Genomic DNA, 13,098 nt, shown 5'->3' on the forward strand with positions numbered 1-13,098 from the left:
TAACTCCTTTCTAATTGTTGGAAAAATATCCAAATCCCATTATTCACCCATGATCCTTTGATTATACATCCTCTCCATGGCCCAAATCCTTATTTCTTCCAATATTGTGATGACCGACTTTCTTCTAGTATTTCTGATTGCATTATAGAAACTTTATGAGAAACCATTTTCCATAGCATCATAGTTCCTCCCTTCTACAAAGAAAGCATTTGACCAAGATTTTGGTTCCCTTTCAATAAGATGATCATAGGCATTGGGGTCTAATTTCTTAATTTCATCCATGATTTCTTCAAACTGTGGTACAGTGGTACTATTTACAGCATCCCAAAACAATTTCATATAATGTTCACCATCAAACTTCTTCTTAAAATTAGCATAAATATGTTTAGCACATTGCCTATGCTCATCTTATGGAATCCTTTCTTTCACAACTTCTAACAATACCTATCAAAATTAAAACATGTTGGTGAATGTAAAACTTAATGTTAAACAATTAAAAAGTAAAAAACAAAAAGCAAAAAGAAAACAATCTAATACCTTATATCCATCTAATATGATAGTAAGTCCACCACTATTTCCCCATCCAATGTCATCTATGAGAATGTCAAGAAACCACTTCTAATTAACTTTATTCTCAACATTTACCACAACCCATGCGATAGGGTAGATGTTGTTATTCAAATCTTTATCCATTTCTACAAGAAGCTCACCCTTACACAAGCCTTTCAGGAAGCAACCATTTACACAAATCACATTTCTACATCCCGTTATCCAACCATCCCGAACACCTTTGAAGCATACATAGTACTTTGAAAAATATATAGTTGAATCAGGCATGATGTCCACATCCATTCTTACCGTAGACATTGGGTTAGACCTCATAATCGCTCTCACCATAATCCCATAACCTTCCATGATGCTCAACCAAAGTACATTCAATCTTACTTAATGCAAACCTTCTTGCATTTCTACGTTGACCCAAACTAACATTAGTATTATTTTTTTGTTTGGAAATTTTAGCTTTCATATTACTTAAGCTCATCTTTGGTCTTTGCAATATTTCATTAACAAATTGCTTCCTAATCCACCTATAACTTACAATTTCTCCAAGTTTGAATGACCTGGAGCAATTGTGATTATCTTTCATTTACTTAATTTGAAAAGAATGTTCGTCCTTCATCCAAGTGGCCCAGAGTCAAAATGAATATTTATGTTTTGTACCTTTGATACATTTAGCTAACAACTTGTTATTATCACTTTTTTCATACAATAAATTGTATCCATGTCTCACAACATAATTATTCAGTAAATATTTAATCTCATTGGGGTCAGATAACTTCATACCTAGTATAGGAACCATCTTCTTCCAATTTTGGGTTGGATCATGGACATGATACATTGGTTTCACATCAACTTCTTCGTCTTTCGCATCTGTGTCGGAACCATCTTGTAACAACTCAAATTTTTCAAACAAATTTTTCATTTTTAAAACATAATTAATTCCATTTAAAACAAGGCATAAGTAGTTAAGTATTCTGTCAAATACATTTATTCAAAATCCCAAGATCATAAAGACAATCTTCAGTGTGTATCGATCATGCCGGCGCCTTCCCACGGTCCTCGCTAGTACCTGAAATACATGCACAACAACTGTAAGCATAAATGCTTAGTGAGTTCCCCAATATACAACTTACGCACGTACGCCTTTCCAGGCCCGACCTTCCGGTCCATGTGTCTCAGGGGACTTCCGTCCCTGCTGGGTAAACCTTCCGGCCTTACCCACGCCGACCTTCCGGTCCATCACACATCATATCGCCTTCCGGCCCATAATATAATCGCCTTCCGGCCCATAACATACATAGCACACATAACAATTAACTTACCACATATAGCATACATATCACATTTCATATCCGACCTTCCGGTCACACAGTCAAACCCTTCCGGGTACAGTATAGTGAGAAGACTCACCTCGTAAAAGCTGAACGCTAGCAAATCCCGAATGACTCGTGCACAACCGACGAGCTACAATCTCCCTATAACATTTCATATCTCATTAATACTTATATCTTCTAAGTGTGACTATCCCTAAGAAGTCAGACTTAGGTCAACTCCGGTCAACGGTCAACTGTCAACTCGACCGGACTCGGCGAGTACCATGACGACTCGGCGAGTCTGGACGTCTTCCAACTTTCTGAGATTCCTTATCTACTCGTCGAGTACCCTCCTCGACCCGACGAGTTACTCCTGGAAGAATCGCGGGGCCACCCCGACTCCACTCGCCGAGTCTAAAGAACAACTCGGCGAGTCCCAGTAAATCTTCAAGCTACTCGCCGAGTCTGAAGAACAACTCGGCGAGTCCATGCCATGCAGACGAGTAACTGCTTCCTGAGATAGGTCTCGTCCCGAATTTCACATGCATGGGACCTGCTGGACCTCTAAAGGTCCTACTACAAGATTATAGTCGTGGGTAACAGGGCACTACTTCATCTAATCACAAAATGGGTTCTATAAACCCTAATTTCATAAATACATCAATATAGCAGAGCACACACGAATTCTTACCTGGATGATGTATTCTCTGTATTCCCAATCCTCAGAATGTGACCCCTTGCTGCCCCTTTAGCCAATCCTTTCTCTTCCTTGCACAACCACTCTTCTATAACCCACAATGGCCTAAGATCCTTGCTCCAGCTGCACCCAATCGATCTAGGGTTCTTCTCAGAAGGCTAAAACGAACAATGACGGCCAATGAGTCCCTTTTATACGTCCCAAACCTGGACGGTTAGGGTTTCCGCTAAACAGCGTCGACTCGCCGAGTCCATACCTGGACTCGTCGAGTCCAGTCGCGATCCCGCGACCAAGTCTGCGATCCTACTCGGCGAGTCTAGGCCCCAACTCGCCGAGTCCCCTCTTAAATCACCCAAAAACATAATTTAAACAATACCTGAGATTTCGGGCTGTTACAACTCTCCCCCACTTGGATTAGACTTCGCCCTCGAAGTCTCACTCCGCAAATAGTTCCGGATGCTGCTCCCGCATCTCGCGTTCCGGTTCCCAAGTCATTTCCGATCCCTTACGGTGTTGCCATTGAACCAACACCAAGGGTACCTCCTTGTTCCTCAGAACCTTGATCATCCGATCCCTGATCGCCACTGGTCTCTCCGCGTAATTCAGGCTCGCATCCACCTGAATATCCTCCAATGGAACCACTGCCGACTCATCGGCTATGCACTTCCTCAGCTGCGACACATGAAAAGTGTCATGGATCTGACCCAACTCTGCTGGCAATTCCAACCGATAGGCTACCCGGCCTATCCTTGCAATCACACGAAATGGCCCAATATACCGGGGCCCCAACTTGCCTCTCTTCCTGAACCGAATCACTCCTTTCCAAGGAGAGACCTTCAGGAGAACGAAGTCGCCGACCTGAAACTCAAGCTCGGATCGGCGCCTGTCTGCATAACTCTTTTGCCGGCTCTGGGCGGTCAACAACCTTTGTCTCACTTGCTGGATCTGCTCTGTCGTCTGTAGCACGATCTCCGTGCTGCCCATCACTCTTTGTCCCACCTCTCCCCAACAAATGGGAGTCCGACACCTCCTACCATACAACAGCTCGAAAGGTGGCATACCAATGCTCGAATGGTGGCTGTTGTTGTAGGAAAACTCTGCCAATGGCAAATACGCATCCCAACTGCCCCCGAAGTCTAACACACACGCCCGGAGCATGTCCTCCAGCGTCTGAATTGTCCGCTCGCTCTGACCGTCTGTCTGGGGATGGTATGCGGTACTAAAATGCAATTTAGTACCCAGCTCCTCATGGAATTTCTTCCAGAACCTGGAAGTGAAGCGCACATCGCGGTCTGACACAATCGAAATCGGCACCCCGTGCCGAGATACCACCTCTCTCACGTATATCTCCGCTAACTTTTCCGCTGAAGAACTCTCACTGATGGCAAGGAAGTGTGCACTCTTCGTCAACCTATCCACAATCACCCAAATTGCGTCAACTCCCCTAGCAGTCCTTGGCAATTTGGTGATAAAATCCATAGTGATCTGTTCCCACTTCCACTCGGGGATCTCCAATGGCTGCAACTTGCCATGCGGTCTCTGGTGTTCGGCCTTAACCCTACGGCAGGTCAAGCACCTCTCAACGAACCATGCTACGTCCCTCTTCATACAGGGCCACCAATATTCCTTCCTTAAATCCAAATACATCTTTGTAGCACCGGGATGGATCGAGAATTTCGATTTATGAGCATCTTCCATCAACGTAATACGCGTACCGCCCACGAACGGCACCCAAATCCGACCCTGAAACGTCATAAGGCCTCGACTATCCTTGGCAAACTCTGAGATTAACCCCACAACCCGCTCTTTCTTCCGCATTTCTGGTCGCACAGCCTCTGCCTGGGCTCCACGAATAGCGTCCAACACTGGAGTCATCACAGTCAGTCTCAAGCATACATCTCGCAATGGAGTGCTCTCCGCCCTGCGGCTCAATGCATCGGCTACCACATTAGCCTTGCCTGGGTGGTACAGGATCTCACAATCATAATCCTTGACCACATCCAACCACCTCCTCTGACGCATATTTAGGTTGGGCTGATCCATCAAATACTTCAAACTCTTATGGTCCGTGTAAATCGTACATCGAACTCCATACAAGTAGTGACGCCAAATCTTGAGAGCGAACACTACTGCCCCCAACTCTAAATCATGCGTGGGATATCTCGCCTCATGAGGCTTCAGCTGCCTCGACGCATAAGCTATCACATGACCCCTCTGCATCAACACTGCACCAAATCCCGAAATCGATGCGTCGCAATATACCACGAAATCTTCCATCCCTTCTGGGAGAGCTAATACCGGGGCTTCGCACAATCTCTGGCGAAGTGTCTCAAAGGAGGTCTGCTGCTCGGGCCCCCATGAGAATGCCACACCCTTCCGGGTCAATCTGGTGAGTGGCACTGCGATCTTGGAGAAATCCTTGATAAATCTCCGATAATACCCTGCCAACCCAAGGAAACTTCTGATCTCAGAGGGTGACTTCGGCACCTCCCAACTCATCACCGCCTCAACCTTGGTTGGATCGACCAATATCCCTTTCTGATTAACCACATGTCCTAGAAACTGGACCTCCCGCAACCAGAAGTCACATTTGGAGAACTTTGCATAAAGCTTCTCCGTCCTCAATACCTCCAGGACCTCCCTCAAATGCTCCTCATGCTGCTCTCTAGATCTCGAATACACCAGAATGTCGTCGATAAATACGATCACTGACCGATCCAACATCGGCCTGCAAACCCTGTTCATGAGATCCATGAACACAGCCGGGGCATTGGTGAGTCCAAAAGGCATCACCACAAACTCATAATGCCCATATCGCGTCCTAAACGCTGTCTTCTGGACGTCTTCATCCCGTACTCTCACCTGATGGTATCCTGACCTCAGATCGATCTTGGAAAACCAAGATGCTCCCTGCAACTGATCGAATAAATCATCGATCCTCGGCAACGGGTAACGATTCTTGACCGTTAACTTGTTCAACTCCCGGTAATCAATGCACATCCGGTGTGAACCATCCTTCTTTTTGACGAACAGAATAGGTGCTCCCCATGGCGAGCTGCTCGGCCGAATGAATCCCTTCCCCAGCAACTCCTGGAGTTGCGAGGACAACTCTTGCATCTCTGGAGGTGCAAGACGATAGGGCACTTTAGCAATAGGCGCGGCCCCCGGAACCAGATCGATACTAAACTCTACTTGCCTCACAGGAGGTACTCCCGGCAACTCCTCGGGAAAAACATCTGAAAACTCGCACACCACAGGAACTTCCTCAACTGTTTTCGGTCTCTCGGCGATCTCCCGCGTATCCAACACATACGCCACAAAACCCTTACAGCCCTGCTGTAGACACTGCCTCGCCCTAGCGGCCGAACAAAAAGCTGATCCCGAACGGGTACCCTCGCCGTACACCGAAAGAACTCCCCCCCTAGGGTCTCGTATAGTCACCAACTGACGCTCACAGTCGATGACCGCGCCGAATCGGCTCAGCCAGTCCATGCCCACGATGACACAGACATCCCCCATCACGATAGGAATCAGATCAATTGGGAATCCAACCCCGAAAATCTCTAGTACACATCCCCGAAGAACCTCCGTAGCACAAATCACCTTCTCGTCAGCTATAGAAACTCTCAAAGGTCGACTCAACGACTCACGACTAACGCCGATATGCTGACTAAAGGCTAAGGACACAAAGGACCTACTCGCACCCGAGTCAAATAACACTAAGGCAGGCACAGAGTTCACAAGGAAAGTACCTACGCGCATAATAACATAAGCATAACATATCGACATTAAAATAATTACATGAATTACAACATACCTGCCACAACATCGGGCGCAGCGCGGACCTCTTCCGCAGTCAGCTGAAAAGCTCTTCCCCGAGCCCTCGGGGCCTCGGCCTTCACCGGTCGAGTCGCAGTAACTCCGGCAGCAGGTGCAGATCCCTGAAGAAGCTGAGGGCACTCGGCCTTCCTATGGCCAGTCTGGTTGCAATGAAAGCAAACCGTAACTCCCTTGGGACACTCCCTAGCAATGTGCCCCTCCTTGCCACACTTGTAGCAAGCACCTGATCGACATACTCCATCATGACTATTGCCGCACTTCCCGCAAGTGCGACTCTTCGAACCTCCCGTCCTCGAATCAGCGGACTTGGTCCGCTTGGCTGCCGGCTGGAACTGAGCCGGTCGCCGGTCCACCCGCTGAATCTCAGCCTCCTCCCGAGCCTGGGTCTCCAACTCGATCTCACGCTTCCTGGCATTCGTCTGAAGCTCAGCAAAAGTATGGTAAGTGGAGTTTGACACAAACTCCCGGATCTCCCTCCTCAGAACACCCAAGTACCGGCTCATCCGAGCCTGCTCTGTGGCCACCAGCTCGGGGCAAAACATCGCCTTCTCATGGAACTTCCGCGTGATCGCCGCCACCGAATCAGTACCCTGCTTGAGGGTTAAGAACTCCTGAACCAATCGTTCCCGCTCCACCGGGGGAACGTACTCATCCCTGAACATGGTAGTGAACCCCTCCCATGTCACTGCCGCAGTCTCTGCCAAAGTGAAGTTCGCCGTCACGAACTTCCACCAGTCCTTTGCTCCCAGACGGAGCTGGTTCAAAGCGAACCGTACCCTCAGGTGCTCCGGGCATGAACAAGTGTAGAAGCACCCCTCTATATCTGCGATCCACCTCATCGCAGCAATCGGATCCTGCGTCCCATCGAACTCTGGTGGCTTCGTGTTGCTGAACTCTCGGAACAGCAATGAATCACCCCCCTGTGGCCTAGCAGTGGCCACAGCTGCGGTAGCTGCAGCGGTTGCAGCCTCAGTCAATGCGGCGTACCGCTCGTCGAACGTCTCCATCAGGGTGGTCTTGATAGACCCAAACATCTCCGGGATCTCAGCCCGGATCGCCGCCGCCACCTCCTCGTGGATCATCTGACGAATATCCTCGTCACTCACACCGCTCGTACTTGCCCCGTGACGCGGTCTAACCATGATATCTCTGAAATACAACATAAAACTATCAGAGATTCTACCGAGTATAATCGTACTCGACACGCAACCCTACTCAGACCCAGATATCCAGGGATTCTTACTTGGGCCTCCCACTGACCCGGTGTCCTCGGTAGTACGGGCCCAATACTACCGACCACACCGCATCAATGTTCATCCCAAGTCCTCCTCCCCAAACTCCGGATAGTGAGTACTCTACTTCTGATACGCTCTATCTACCCGCATACTAGCAAAGCATCTCATATAGGCAACTTCCCTAGACTAAGGCATCACAAATCAGGCCACTCTAGTCCTATCATGAATACCTAGTCTTCTAACATGCATAACAATTCATATCATATAATATTGTAAGGTATTTTGGGGATCTTTACCGTTCGGGCGCTGACTGATCGTACACACTGCTTCTTTCTTACTTACCACAAAACCATTTACAAAAGTTTATGCCTTTATTTGAAAAGCTTCCTCAAATCCTCGGTTTGAGTTCAGATACCCCCCTAAGGTGCACCCGAATCCCTCAAACCAAGGCTCTGATACCAATTGTAACAACTCAAATTTTTCAAACAAATTTTTCATTTTTAAAACATAATTAATTCCATTTAAAACAAGGCATAAGTAGTTAAGTATTCTGTCAAATACATTTATTCAAAATCCCAAGATCATAAAGACAATCTTCAGTGTGTATCGATCATGCCGGCGCCTTCCCACGGTCCTCGCTAGTACCTGAAATACATGCACAACAACTGTAAGCATAAATGCTTAGTGAGTTCCCCAATATACAACTTACGCACGTACGCCTTTCCAGGCCCGACCTTCCGGTCCATGTGTCTCAGGGGACTTCCGTCCCTGCTGGGTAAACCTTCCGGCCTTACCCACGCCGACCTTCCGGTCCATCACACATCATATCGCCTTCCGGCCCATAATATAATCGCCTTCCGGCCCATAACATACATAGCACACATAACAATTAACTTACCACATATAGCATACATATCACATTTCATATCCGACCTTCCGGTCACACAGTCAAACCCTTCCGGGTACAGTATAGTGAGAAGACTCACCTCGTAAAAGCTGAACGCTAGCAAATCCCGAATGACTCGTGCACAACCGACGAGCTACAATCTCCCTATAACATTTCATATCTCATTAATACTTATATCTTCTAAGTGTGACTATCCCTAAGAAGTCAGACTTAGGTCAACTCCGGTCAACGGTCAACTGTCAACTCGACCGGACTCGGCGAGTACCATGACGACTCGGCGAGTCTGGACGTCTTCCAACTTTCTGAGATTCCTTATCTACTCGTCGAGTACCCTCCTCGACCCGACGAGTTACTCCTGGAAGAATCGCGGGGCCACCCCGACTCCACTCGCCGAGTCTAAAGAACAACTCGGCGAGTCCCAGTAAATCTTCAAGCTACTCGCCGAGTCTGAAGAACAACTCGGCGAGTCCATGCCATGCAGACGAGTAACTGCTTCCTGAGATAGGTCTCGTCCCGAATTTCACATGCATGGGACCTGCTGGACCTCTAAAGGTCCTACTACAAGATTATAGTCGTGGGTAACAGGGCACTACTTCATCTAATCACAAAATGGGTTCTATAAACCCTAATTTCATAAATACATCAATATAGCAGAGCACACACGAATTCTTACCTGGATGATGTATTCTCTGTATTCCCAATCCTCAGAATGTGACCCCTTGCTGCCCCTTTAGCCAATCCTTTCTCTTCCTTGCACAACCACTCTTCTATAACCCACAATGGCCTAAGATCCTTGCTCCAGCTGCACCCAATCGATCTAGGGTTCTTCTCAGAAGGCTAAAACGAACAATGACGGCCAATGAGTCCCTTTTATACGTCCCAAACCTGGACGGTTAGGGTTTCCGCTAAACAGCGTCGACTCGCCGAGTCCATACCTGGACTCGTCGAGTCCAGTCGCGATCCCGCGACCAAGTCTGCGATCCTACTCGGCGAGTCTAGGCCCCAACTCGCCGAGTCCCCTCTTAAATCACCCAAAAACATAATTTAAACAATACCTGAGATTTCGGGCTATTACACATCTTCTGATTTCTTGTTAGGACAAAGGGCATTAAGAAATAAATCATCAAGTGGTTTCCTACTTGAAACCACCTCATCCTCTTCATGTTCAGGTAAAATCGTGTTTGAAAATGTAGAATTATCAACATCGTCTTCATCCTCTACAACCGAATCATATTTATCAGGATTCTCCTCGTCGATCCAATCGAAAATGGGTTCATTGTATTGATAAATGTACAAATTAATTCTTTTTCTCTTGGCTTCCATTAACAACCTCAAAGGAACTCTCTATAATCTCCTTCATTTGAATTACTCCTAACCATTCACTCAGCCTTTTATGTGGAAGACAGTAGTAAACATCCTTGTAGTTGATCTTCTTTGTGAGCTTTTCAAGGAATGTAATGAAATATGAAAATACCATAGCATTGAAGTCAACATCTCGTACAGATGCGATGTCTGGTTTGAAATATACAAGGGGGTTGGGTGAAAATACACCATTATAGTAGACACCCACGATCAGGGATGATCCCTCCGTCATTACAGTCAAAGAAACAGAAAGGGATTTCAATTGCAAAGGTTCGACGTTGAGAACGAAGAGAAAGGGGAATGAAGGAACGAAAGTGTAACGCCTGTGTTTCTAAGCTAGGCATTAATGATGATGTAATAGTCTAGGTTAACCTTTGTAAACAGCTGTGAAATAATAAAAATGTATTATTTTGAGTATTATGTGTTTTATGCTTAATTGTGTAACTTAAATGAATTGAGAACAAGAATAAGTGTAATAATGAAATATTAGATAACCTGATATCTATGAACGAAGTCGTAGTGGTCATGACAAGGATTCCGAAAATATAAAGTATGCCGAAATCCGAGTTATAACGAAGAAGTTATGACTTGTCGAAGTTTTGCGACATAACCGGTACGACACCGTGACGTAAATAGAGAATTTACGATAGAGCGATATTTAGCCTTAGTGGTCTAAACAAAAGTCGTAGAATACGTTAAACCGAGAGAGTGCATAACAGGAACGTTTAAATCTGACTTCGTATGAGGAAGTTATGATTTTTCGAAGTTTCGACTTAGCGGTATGCAGCCATAAGTTCGAATATGAAATCAGGTGATTTCTAGCCAAAACAATCTAAACGAGAATCGAATATCTCGTCGATAATAGTCCAACGGTAAAAAGACAGACGAAAACGGACGTCAGATGAAGGAGTTATGAATTTCTAACGGAGTTTTTTTGTCCCGGCCTACTAAAAATAATATAATAAAAATTAAGTCAAATTTAGCCGACGGAGTCTAAATGAGAGTTGTAGAGCATAATATCACCTACACGTGTATATAAAGAACGTCGAAAACAGAGCTCGTATGCGAGAGATATGAATTTCTGAAGTTCGGGGCACAAACTTCCACCATTGTCAGAGTTCACGACGTGAACAGGTGATGGACGCCTTCCAGAGCAAGTGGCTTGATGACGAACACAATGACCTATGCATGATCAAGTTCACGACGTGAACATTTGAGGTTCACGACGTGAATCTAGAAAATCGGCCCTATAAATAGAAACCAAAAGGCAGCCGACCATGGTTGCTAATTCCTTCATTCTCTCACTCTCTATACCCTCTATAGTCATCTTGAAGCACCCCCGAAGCCCCGGTATCATCCCGACACCCAAAGCAAGTCCCGAAGCACCGAAGATCCCGAGAAGAAAAGAGTTTTCGAACCGAAGCTCTGCCCGCGAGAAGCCCGGTGTGTGAAGATATCCTAGTTTCACTGAAGAGTACTACTTTAAGAGTCGTAGTGCAGTCCGACAATCTTCTTATCAAGTGAGTGTGTAGTTGCTTTCTTCTAACACATAGATATGAATTATTCTCTATAAAGTACGTGCTATGTGTTTATATATTATCTGTTATCTGGAATGAGTATTGAATGCATATATTATACAGGTTTTAAATATATATATATATATATATATATATATATATATATATATATATATATATATATATATATATATGTGTTATCTACAAAACTGTTGGGTATAACATGAGTAGATAGTTGATGTGTGATGAAATAAAATTATGAGAGGCCTCGATGTTATTGTTGATCTAGTTATCTAGCGGAGTATAGATGACGACCACGGACTCTTTCTAGACTGTCTAGTGGAACGCTGACAAGTTCATAACATGTAGGTGTTGTGAACGACGTGTTCACCGGTGTACTCTATCCCCCTCATGGTTGCCTTTAGGACATCTATTGTCGAGGAAACCCGTTTGTAGTAATGGCCATCCTGATGAAAAATCCTAGACTAGGTCCCTTGTGATAGTTGTTGTTTTAGGGACGTAAAGTGAGGATAACGTGAATGGGTTCGGGTTATTGTTGGTTGATGAAATTAATATAATTATTTATTGTGGGTTTAAAACCCTATATGCTCACCAGGCTCCCAAGCCTGACCCACTTAGTTTTATTTGTACTATAGGTAGTGGCACGAGAGCATAAGTTGGATGAATCTTCAAGTTATTTTGTTTATAGGCATGTAGTTGTAAATAACCGTTGTAAGGCTTATAATGTGCCGTTTATGCTTTTGGTCTGTATCGGAACATTAAATCCCGAGTTTTGTTATATATGAAAATACATTTCTGTAAGAAATGCTTTGATAAACTTTATTTTATCATATTGTGTTTTGGGAACAAATTCCACAACTCTTTTAATCAAAGGATTACTCTGAAATTATTTTAAATACATAAATTAAATTAGTCTTTTCTAGCCGTGATTTTGGGGATGTCACAGAAAGCAGGGTTTTTTTTTTGTGCTTATGATCCCTAATTCCAATTACCCTTCATGTAATGTGTCAAAAATGCCAAGTAATTTCATTCAATGCCACTTAATACAACCTAATGCCACGTAGTATGCCAAATCAACAAAAACCTAAGATCATCGGTCAGATTACCTTAATATGTACAAGTCAAACAAGTTAAATTGACAAATTTGTACAAAAAACATTGTTACCTTGATGTGTACAAACCTAAACTACATTACATTTCTATGTCATTAAACCTAACCTATAATAGCTAATATTTCAAAACTAAAGTCATAACATTGAGATTTTTAATCATGTTTTGTTCTTCATTCTCTAAGTTGACAGTAAGTCAAGTTGTCAACACCAACATTTTATTAAGTAGCAAGAAGTGTCATTCATCTCTCTTTTATGTCGTGTCACCATTTCTTGAGTCTTGATAAACTCTCATATCTATCACCTTACTCGTGATTTAAGAGCAACCTTCATAGAAGTCTTGAATTCGATGTGGTCTACTGTGATTTAGCCAAATTACGTTATTGATATTAAACTTGTTGATGTATTTAGAAATTAAAATTATTAAAAAGTTCAAGTAATTTTTTAATGAGATTGTTATCGGTTTTTAGGTAATAGTAATTCGAACGTATAAATTTTAAATATATTTAAGATCATAAACTAGGATATCATATGAT

This window comes from Lactuca sativa, chromosome 6, assembly GCF_002870075.4.
Source record: "Lactuca sativa cultivar Salinas chromosome 6, Lsat_Salinas_v11, whole genome shotgun sequence".
Taxonomy (NCBI): domain Eukaryota; kingdom Viridiplantae; phylum Streptophyta; class Magnoliopsida; order Asterales; family Asteraceae; genus Lactuca; species Lactuca sativa.